This window comes from Loxodonta africana, chromosome 24 (genome assembly GCF_030014295.1).
Source record: "Loxodonta africana isolate mLoxAfr1 chromosome 24, mLoxAfr1.hap2, whole genome shotgun sequence".
Lineage (NCBI taxonomy): Eukaryota > Metazoa > Chordata > Mammalia > Proboscidea > Elephantidae > Loxodonta > Loxodonta africana.
This window is the reverse complement of record NC_087365.1, coordinates 2,995,973-3,007,417: the sequence shown is the minus strand read 5'-3', so window position 1 is coordinate 3,007,417 and position 11,445 is coordinate 2,995,973.

The window sequence follows — 11,445 nt, the reverse complement described above, 5'->3', positions numbered from 1 at the left end:
TTTACTACTCAAATAGCAGCTTGAAAATCCACCCTATAGGAATAAGTGAATTTGGCCCACAGAGGGGATTGGTCAGTTCATGGTCCTTCTGGGAGGGCCATACTTTGAAACTGACAAGGAGTCTGCTTATATAAGCGGCCAACCCTACAGAGATTTTCAGAGGTGAGGAGGGAACATCAAGACCAAAGAGATTCTGAAACAGAGTGGTCTGGACCCAGGGTTCCTGTGAGGTGACCGTCTTAAAAGAGCTGTAGTGTGAGTCAAGGGCTGTAACACTGAAGTTGATAAGAGGCCCGAGAGAGGCCAGTAGCAGAGATGACTGGAAGAGGACCCAGTAGCAGAGCCAGTGGTGATGACAGAAAGCTGCTGTTAGGAAAACAGCTAACAGCTGAGCAGGCTGACACACTGGCCATGAGTTGGCCAGTTAGCAGTGGAGAGGCCAATAGTAGGGAGGCCAAAGGCAGAGAGGCCTGAACAGCTGAGAGGAGGCAGGCAGAGCTGAGAAGGGGCATGCACGACTAAGTGGGGCATGCATGGTGGAGAGGAGGCTGCTTGCATGGCCAAGAAGGGCCTGCTACAATGGCTATGAGCTGGGCCAGTTAGAGAGGCCTGCATGGTAGAGATGCCTGAAGGGCAGAGAGGAGCTAAGAGAGCTGCTGTCCTGGTTGCAAGCTGTCCTTCACTGAAGAAGGGAGAGATGTGTTCTTCACTTTGGGGGAGTCTTCCAAATCTTGCTTGCCCACTTCCTGGTCCCGATCCCAAGTCGTAGCCTCTTACTTCCTGTAAAAAGTGGTGTGGTAGGGGCATCTCACCTCTAATTTCAAAAGGGGGAAGGAGAATCAAGATCAGCAACCCAAGGCTGATTCCTGTGAGGAGGGGGTCAGATATGCCTCCTCTCACCAGCCCTTTTTACCAGCTCTGACACCAACCGTCCCTCCCACAGCACTCACTACTCCTAAGTTCGATAATTCATTGCAGTGGTCACACACAACTCACAGATCATGCTCACAGTTACGAGGTTTATTAGGGAAGTAACAGGTTACAATTCAGGTTCAGGAGTGCTTAGGCTACAGTTCTACCGTTCTTCCAATTAGAAGAACCTCTTCTCAGCCATGCCACAGGCAGGCTTCTCCCTGGCCCTTGGCCCCTCAGCCTGGCCACGGCCCTGCTTGGGCAAATGCTACAAAGCTCTTTTTAGCTCCACCACTAAGTGCATGGAGGCACCCCACTTCACCAGCAAGCCTCCTGCCCAGAGGCACTCACCTCTCTTTCTCCATGGGTTGGCACACCCACTGCACATCTCCTGCCAATCTCCTCTGCTGCTGCTGTTTCTCTGCCACAGCTTCTTGCCCTCTCTTGCCATCTCCAGTGTTAGTTTGCCCTCTGTCCTGGCTCTGCTACCTCTGCTGCCTCTGTCTGTCTTCTGTTACGGCTCCTCTGTCTTTCTCTCCATGTCTCCCTTTAAGCCTAGGAGGATGGCAAAACTGACCAATTCCCTAGTTATGGTTCCATATACCTTATTTGCATGGTCCCACCCCCACAAGGGTGCCATGCATCTTATTTACATGATTAGCAAGGTATCCAACCCTCTTTGTGAGCTATAATCACCTCATTTGCATAGCGTTCACCCAGTCAATTTGGTACTCAATTTGATTTCTGCGTATTCCATCCAGCGAGGTCCATGTGTCAAAATAGTCACTGTTTATGTTGCTGAAAAAAGGTATTTGCAGTGAGGAAGTCCTTGGTCTTGCAAAATTCTATCATGCAATCTCTGGCGTTGTTTCTATCACCAAGGCCATATTTTTCAACTACCAATCCTTTCTTGTTTCCAACCTTTGCATTCCAATCACCAGTAATTACCAATGCATCTTGATTGAATGATCGATTTCAGACTGCAGAAGTTGGTAAAAGTCTTCAATTTCTTCATCTTTGGCTTTAGTGGTTGGTGAGTAAATCTGAATAATAGTGCTATTAACTGGTCTTCCTTGTAGTCATATGGATATTAACCTATCAGTGACAGCATTGTAGTTCAGGATAGATCTTGAAATGTTCGTTGTAATGATGAATGTGACACCATTCATCTTCAATTTGTCATTTCTGGGATAGTAGGCCATATGATTGTCTGCTTCAAAATGGCCAATACCAGTCCATTTCAGTTCACTAATGCCTAGCATATCGATTTTTATGTGTTCCATTTGATTTCTGACAACTTCCAATTTTCCTAGATTCATACTTCATATACTCCGCTTTCCGATTATAATGGATGTTTGCAGATGTTCCTTCTCATTTTGAGTCATGCCACATCAGCAAATGAAGATCCTGAAAGCTTTACCTCATCCATGTCACTAAAGTCCACTCTACTTTGAGGAGGCAGCTTTTCCCAGTCGTGGGGCGCATCTTCTAGCGCTCTATCAGATAACGTTGCACTGCTATTCATAAGGTGTTCACTGGCCAATTTTTTCAAAACTACACCACCAGGTCCTTCTTCCTAGTCTGTCTTACTGTGGAAACTCTGTTAAAACCTGTCCACCACGGATGACCCTGCTGGTATTTGAAATACCAGTGGCACAGCTTCCGGTATCACAGCAATACATGAGCCACCACGGTAGGATACATTGACAGACAAGATTGCAGGATACATGATTAATATACAAAAATCAATTATATTTCTATACGTTTAAAGAGAAATCCAAAAATTAAATTAAGAAAACAATTAATTTATATTTTTTAGCATAAAAAAATACTTAGGAATAACTTTAACAAAACAAGTGCAAAATTTATACTCTAAACTACAAAACACAGTTGAAAGAAATTAAAGACCTAAATAAATGAAAGACATCCCATGTTCATATCTGTACGTTTGCGTGTGTGTATGTATGTATGTTGTTGTTAGGTGCCATCAAGTGATTCCGACTTATAGCAACCCTACAGGATAGAGTAAGACTGCCCCCATAGGGCTTCCTAGGCTGTAATCTTTACGGCAGTAGATTGCCAGGCCTTTTCTTTCGCAGAGTGGCTGGTGGGTTTGAACTCTCAGCCTTTCAGTTAGCAGCCAAACACTTAACCACTATTCCACCAGGGTACTCTCTCTCTGCCTCTCTTTCTCTCTGTATATATGCATTTCTTATATGCATACAAAAGCTGGACAACGAATAAGGAAGACTGAGGAAGAATTGAGGCCTTTGAATTATGGTGTTGGTGAAGAATATTGAATATTCCATGGACTGCCAGAGGAATGAACAAATCTGTCTCGGAAGAAGTACAACCAGAGTGCTTCTTAGAAGCAATGATGGCGAGACTTCGTCTCACAGACTTTGGACATGTTATGAGGAGGGACCAGTCCCTGGAGAAGGACATCATGCTTGGTAAGATAGAGGGTCAGTGAAAAAGAGGAAGACCCTCAATGAAATCAGTTGACACAGTGGCTGCAGCAATGGGCTCAAACATAGTAATGATTGTGAGAATGGTGCAGGCCCAGGCAGTGCTTTGTTCTGTTGTACATAGGGTCGCTGAGTCGGAACTGATTTGATGGCACCTAACAACAATAACATATATGTGTGTGTGTGTGTGTATGTGTATGTATGTATATACCCACCACCAACCCACTGCCATCGAGTTGATTCTGACTCATAGCAACCCTACAGGACAGTAGGACTGCCCCATAGAGTTTCCAAGGAGCAACTGGCATATTTGAACTGCTGACCTCTTGGTTAGCAGCCATAGCACTTATATACAAGCACATATATATATATATATATATATAAATCTGCTACTGGTCATGTTTTTCTTGGAGAACATTGATTAATATAGCTCCATCCCTCACACCATATACAAAAAAATAACTTAAAGTGGATCAGAGACCCAAACGTAAGAACTGAAACTACAAAACTCTTAGAAGAAAACAGAGGCATAAATCTTGGTGACCTTGAATTAGACAGCTTGATAATAAAAAGACAAATAACCTGCTTTAAAAAATGGGCAAAGGATCTGAAGAGACAGTTCTACAAAGAAGATATTAAAAATAGCCAAATAAGCACATGAAAATTTGCAAATCAAAACCACAGTGATATACCACTTCTCACCCACCAGGATGGCTATAATAAAAAAGGTAAATAATAACAAGTGTTGATGAGGACGTAGAGAAAGTGGAACCCTAAAATACTGCTGGTGGTTTCAGCTACTTTGGAAAACAGTTTGTAAGTTCCTCAAAAATTTAGATAGTTACAATGATTCAACCATCCCTCATCTTGTCATATAGCCCAGAGAAATGAGAACACGTCTACACAAAACCTGTACACAAATGTTCAAACCAGCATTACTCGTAGTAGTCAAAAGTAGGAACAACATAAATGTCCACCAACTGATCAACAGATAAATAAACATAATGCGGTTTAGCCGTACAATGGAACATTGTTCTGCAATAAAAAGGAATCAAGTACTGAAATGTGCTCTAATGTGGGTAAGCCTTGAAAACACTAAGTTAAACTAAAGCCAGACACAAAATGTCACAAAACGCATGATTCCATTTATATGAAATGCCAGTATAGGCAAATCCGTTGAGACAAAGTAGGTTACTGTTTGTCTATATGCTCAGGGTTTGAGGGAAAATGTGGAGTGACCACTAATGGGTATGGGATTTCCTTTTGGATGAAGAAAATGTTCAAAAATTGACTATGGTAATGGTTGCCCACCTCTTTGACTATGGTAAAAACCAGCAAATTGTATACTTGAAATGTGAGAATTATATGGTATGTAAATTATATCTCAATAAAGCTGCTATTCAAAAATATACAGTCAAGCTGAATGGGAGGAAATACCTGGAGGAACTTTGATGGATGGAAGTTAATGCCTCCAGTTTTTTTTTTTTTTTTTAATTTATTGTGCTTTAGATGAAAGTTTACAAATCAAGTCAGTCTCTCATACAAAAAGCTATACCCACCCCACCATACACTCCAAGGTGCTCTCCCCTTAATGAGACAGCACATTCCTTGTCTCCACCCTGTATTCCCCTTGTCCATTCAACCAGCTCCTGTCCCCCTGTCCTTCTCATCTCACCACCATACAGGAGTCACCCACATAGTCTCATGTGTCTCCTTGAGCCACAAAGTTCACTCCTGACCAGCACCAGCGTCTACCTTACAGTCCGGGCCAATCCCTGTCTGTAGAGTTCGTTTTGGGAATGGTTCCAATCTCGGGTTATCAAAGGGTCTGGGGACCATGACCGTCAGGGTCCTTCTGGTCTCAGACCATTAAGCCTGGTCTTTTTATGAGAATTTAAGATCTGCATCTCACTGTTCTCCTGCTCCATCAGGGATTCTCTGTTGTGTTCCCTGTCAGGGCAGTGATCGGTGGTAGCTGGGCACCATCTAGTTCTTCCGGTCTTGGGCTGATGAAGTCCCTGGTTTATGTGGCCTTTTCTGTCTCTTAGACTCATATTTACCTTGTGTCTTTGGTCTTCTTCATTCTTCTTTGCTCCAAGTGGGTTTAAACCAATTTATGCATCTTAGACGGTTGCTTGCTAGCATTTAAGACCCCAGGTGCCTCTCACCAAAGTGGAATGCAGAACGTTTTCTTAATACATGTTGTTATGCCAATTGACCTAGATGTCCCCTGAAACCATGGTCCCCAGATCCCTGTCCCTGCTACTCTGGCCTTTGAAGCTGTTGGTTGTATTCAGGAAACTTCCTTGTTTTTGGTTTAGTCCAGTTGTACTGACTATCCCTTTGTTATGTGTTGCCCTCCACTTCACCCAAAAAAAAATTTTGTCTACTATCTAGTTAGTGAATATCCCTCTCCCTCCCTCCCCACTCTCATAACCATTGAAGGTTATTTTCATCTATGTGTAAACTTTATCTACATTTCTTATAATAGTGGTCTCATACAGTATTTGTCCTTTTGCAACTGGCTAATTTCACTCAGCATAATGCCTTCCAGATTCCTCCATGTTATGAAATGTTTCATGGATCCATCATTCTTAATTGTTGTGTAGTATTTCATTGTATGAATGTACCATAATTGATTTACCCATTCATCCGTTGATGGGCACCTTGGTTGCTTCCATCTTTTTGTTATTGTAAACAGTGCTGCAATGAACATGGGTGTGCAGATATTTGTTCATGTGAAGGCTCTTATTTCTTTAGGGTATATTCTAAGGAGTGGAATTGCTGGGTTGTATGCTAGTTCTATTTCTAGATTTTTAAGAAAGTGCCAAATTGATTTCCAAAGTGGCTGTACCATTTTACTTTCCCACCAGCAGTGTATAAGTGTTCCAGTCTCTCCATACCCTCTCCAGCATTTATTATTTTGTGTTTTTTGGATTAATGGCAGCCTTGTTGGGGTGAGATGGAATCTCATTGTAGTTTTGACTTGCATTTCTGTAATAGCTGATGATCTTGAGCATTTCCTCATGTTTCTGTTAGCAGCCTGAATGTCTTCTTTGGTGAAGTGCCTGTTCATATCCTTTGCCCATTTTTAATTGGGTTGTCTTTTTGTTGTTGAGTTTTTGCAGTATCATGTAGATTTTAAAGATCAGAAGCTGATTAGAAATCTCACAGCTAAAAACTTTTTTCCTAATCCAGAGGTAACCTTTTACTCTTTTGGTGAAGTCTTTGGATGAGCATGGGTGTTTGACTTTTAGGAGCTCCCAATTATCTGATTTCTCTTCTGATGTTTGTTCATTTTTAGTAATGTTTTGTATACTGTGTATGCCATGTATTAGGGCTCCTAGCATTGTCCCTATTTTTTCTTCCACGATCTTTATCATTTTAAATTTTATATTTAGGTCTTTGATCCATTTTGAGTTGGTTTTTGTGCATGGTGTTTCATTATTTTGCAAATGGATATCCAGTTATGCCAGCACCATTTGTTAAACAGACTGTCTTTTCCCCATTTAACAGATTTTGGGCCTTTGTCAAATATCAGCTACTCATATGTAGATGAATTTATGCCTGGATCCTCAATTCTGTTCCATTGGTCTATGTATCTGTTGTTGTACCAGTACCAGGCTGTTTTTGCTACTGTGGCAGTATAATATGTTCTAAAATCAGGTAGCCTGAAGCCTCCCACTTTGTTCTTCTTTTTCAGTAATGCTTTACTTATCCAGGGCCTCTTTCCCTTCCATATGAAGTTGGTGATTTGTTTCTCCATCTCATTAAAAAATGTCACTGGTATTTGGATTGGGATTGCATTGTATCTATATATAGATCACTTCGGGCAGAAGATACATTTTTACAATGTTCAGTCTTCCTATCCATGAGCAAGGTATTTTTTTTTCAATAATTTTTATTGAGCTTTAAGTGAACGTTTACAAATCAAGTCTGTCACATATAAGCTTATATATACCTTACTCCATACTCCCACTTACTCTCCCTCTAATGAGTCAGCCCTTCCAGTCTCTCCCTTCGTGACAACTTTGCCGGTTTCTAACCCTCTCTACCCTCTATCTCCCCTCCAGACAGGAGATGCCAACACAGTCTCAAGTGTCCACCTGATACAAGTAGCTCACTCTTCATCAGCATCTCTCTCCTACCCATTGTCCAGTCCCTTCCGTGTCTGATGAGTTGTCTTTGGGAATGGTTCCTGTCCTGGGCCAACAGAAGGTTTGGGGACCATGACCACCTGGATTCTTCTAGTCTCAGTCAGACCATTAAGTATGGTCTTTTTATGAGAATTTGGGGGTCTGCCTCCCACTGATCTCCTGCTCCCTCAGGGGTTCTCCGTTGTGCTCCCTGTCGGGGCAGTCATCGGTTGTGGCCAGGCACCATCTAGTTCTTCTGGTCTCAGGATGATGTAAGTCTCTGGTTTATGTGGCCCTTTCTGTTTCTTGGGCTCTTAGTTATCGTGTGACCTTGGTGTTCTTCATTCTCCTTTGATCCAGATGGGTTGAGACCAATTGATGCATCTTAGATAGCCGCTTGTTAGCATTTAAGACCCCAGATGCCACATTTCAAAGTGGGATGCAGAATGTTTTCATAATAGAATTATTTCGCCAATTGACTTAGAAGTCCCCTTAAGCCATAGTCCCCAAACCCCCGCCCTTGCTCCGCTGACCTTTGAAGCATTCATTTTATCCCGGAAACTTCTTTGCTTTTGGTCCAGTCCAGTTGAGCTGACCTTCCATGTATTGAGTATTGTCCTTCCCTTCAACAAGGTATGTTTTTCCACTTATGTAGGTCTCTTTTGGTTTCTTATAGTTTTCTTTGTATAGGTCTTTTATGTCTCTGGTTAGATTTATTCCTAAGTATTGTATCTTCTTAGGTGCTATTGTAAATGGTATTGATTTTGTGATTTCCTCTTTATTGGTGTAGAGGAATCCAACTGATTTATGTATGTTTATCTTGTATCGTGATACTCTGCTGAACTGTTCTGTTAGTTCCAATAGTTTTCTTGAGGATTCTTTGGGTTTTTCTGTGTATAAGATCATGTTATCTGCCGACAGAGACACTTTTACTTCTTCTTTGCCAATTTGGATGCTATCTATTTCTTTATCTAGCCTAATAGCTCTGGCTAGAACCTCCAGCTCATTGCTGAATAAGAGTGGTGATAATGAGCATCTGCCTCCATTTTTTAAAGAGCACATACCTAGGGTCGCTATGAGTTGGAACCGACTCGACGGCACCTAACACCACCACCACCTAGCAATAAGAAAACAGGATGAAATGAGAGAATATGAGCAAGGGACACAGAGACAGTTCATTAAAAAAAAAAAAAAAAAAAGGAATATGAGTAGAGAAACATTGGGGAAGAAGTACTATTGTGAACCGTAGTGATAGCCAGCATATCTCAGTGCTGGCTGCTGTCCTCTATGACCTCATGGGTGAGAGGAACCTGAGGGTCATGCTTCTGGGCACAGGGATTCCAGGCTCAGAATCAGATTAGGAGTTCCTGAGACTGTATTTTCATTTGTCTGATAGTGCAATTAATCCAGATTGTTATTTTGCAGAAATTCAGTAGTATGTAATAATGAAAATGTCCATTCCTTTTGATATGGATTCTAGGTATCTGTCCTAAAGAATGAGCTAGATGTTGGCAAAAGCCATGCCAGTGAAGGCAGGAGGGGTACCGAAATGTTCTTGGTGAAGAGAGGGAGAAAGGTTGGGCCACACAGTCATGGTTATATTTTGTCACATATGAAAGAATGCTGATGATGGTACGTACAGAAGCCAGATAGCGTTGTCTGTTGTAAACTGTGACTTAGAACTTTAAAAGTGGATGCACAGAGCATGAGTGGATGGCAAGACGCCTCAGGATAACACGGTAGTGACTATTTTTGAATCGTAGAGTCCTGAGTGTTTCAAATTTCATTTTCTGTAATATGGTTTCATCACTGTAATAATTGAAAACATCTATATTAATAATTTTTCTCACAGTGTTTATTTCTATTTTAACCTCAAATTTCCCGTATTTTGGGTCAGTTTTTCTGACTGAAAACAGTAATCTATTCCAGGAGAGCAGGAGCTTGGAATTGTTGTCTGTGATGGGCTGCATTTGCTCTGCCCGTCCCCCATAAGATGCACAGCTGGCCTTTATGAGCTAGCAAACTGAGATCGGGCTCAGATGTGGAATAAAGACAGGCCAGCTGGTGGACTTGGGGCTCAAAGATGTTTGCCTGTTCATCTTCCCTTTGGGTGACTGTCAGTCAGCCTGCCCAGACCTTGGCTGATTAGATGTGCCAGACGCTGAGCTGCAAATGCCCAGCGATAGGGTCGGTGATAAGGACATCGACTGCTTCCATAGTGTTATCACGGACTGTAAGGGCACGGCCTCAGCAGTCAGACTGCCCCTTGGTCCCGTCGGGTTTGTTGTACAGCTAAGTCACCAGCTGCATCATTTCTGAGTTTCATCTTTGGTAAAACGAGGTTACTACTCCATGCCTACTTTACCCCAAGAGTCATTCCCACTATGGGAAATAAATGGTTTTTATTGTTCACGTACTCTGCAGTGTAGCGATTTGGGTTGTTTGGCATGGTGTCACGTTGCGAAATATGTTCATTCTATGTACAGACCTCACACGTTAATTGGTCTCCCTCTAACCTTTCTACTTCGCATTGCTTAGTCAGGAGGAACTTAGCTCTTGAGGCTCCCAGTCTCCTTGACTGGGTGGGAGAGACTGGGGTAGCTGAGGCCTCCTAGCTTGCTTCTGCAGTGAGCCTCACTCTGATAGGTGATGCTGAGTAGGGGATTTCCCATGGCCTACAACGCATAGCATGTTGCTCCCATTGGTACACCACAGTGTTTAACACTGGACGCAAATGTGAAACAACAGTTTTTGAGGCTCTGGCATGCAAATCTACCCCCTTGACCTACCAGGTACCCCTGCTCCTGTGGTCTCTCCTTCCTTAAAATCCTTTCCTCAGCCTTTCCCCGATTTGGGCCACTCTTGCCTATCACTGGTCCTTGCCTGCACTGTTTGTCCCATTGCAAATAACCTACCTCCCCCAAAACCCGTGGAGGTGTTGAAGCTCTAGCTGTCGTCTGCACTCCTGTTGCACACATATACACATCTCCCCTCACTATCGAGTCAAATCTGACTCATAGCGATCCTATAAAACAGAGCAGAACTGCCCCATAGGGTTTCCAAGGCTATAATCTTTATGGAAGCAGACTGCCGCACTTCTCTCCCATGGAGAGACTGGTGAGTTCAAGTCACTGAACTTTCAGTTAGTAGCTTAATCTCTGTGCCACCAGGGCTTCTTGACGTCTAGATTACCACAAAACCAATCTCTAAGTGGGGAGTCCAGCAGTAAAGCTGGGCCATGACAGGGTGAGCACTTTATGGGATTGCTGTGTCTGAAGCAAGCTATTACTCTTAAAAAATACCTGGTAAGAGAAACCTTCAGTCCAAAACCAAAACAGAAATGCTGGAATAAATCTTAGATGTTTATACCCACTGGTTAACTTGAGGTACAAAGTTTATGTACAATTTTTTGAACAGCTTCATTTCTGTTTACAAATACGTTAATTTTAGAAGAATAACTACATTGCAATCACTGCTTATTTGTTTGTGCAAATTTATTTATGGAATGTTTTTAGGAATCTTAAATATGAACCCAAAACGTGAAAAGAGCTATGTGATACTACTGATTTTATGATACCAAGAGTGATTAAACGTCAGAATCTGTTATCATCATACTAATCGTGATGCTGATGTTAGTTTTGTATTTCTCCTTTGTGACTTATTTGATCATTTTAAGTAAGCATTGGTCCTACTGTAGTAAGTGTGGAAGCAGATCAACCCTCTGTAACGCAAAACAGTCATAAAATGATGATACTGGGCCTTTAGAAGCCACAAGGAAAACTTGCATTCATTCCAATTTCCTGGAATCATGTAATGATACAATATAAAGAGACTGCCTAAGCAAGAACGCTTATCATTCGTCAAATACTGAGCACCTACTGTGTGGGAAACCGTCTTCTGGAGCACTAACAACGGCCTCGCAGTGGCTC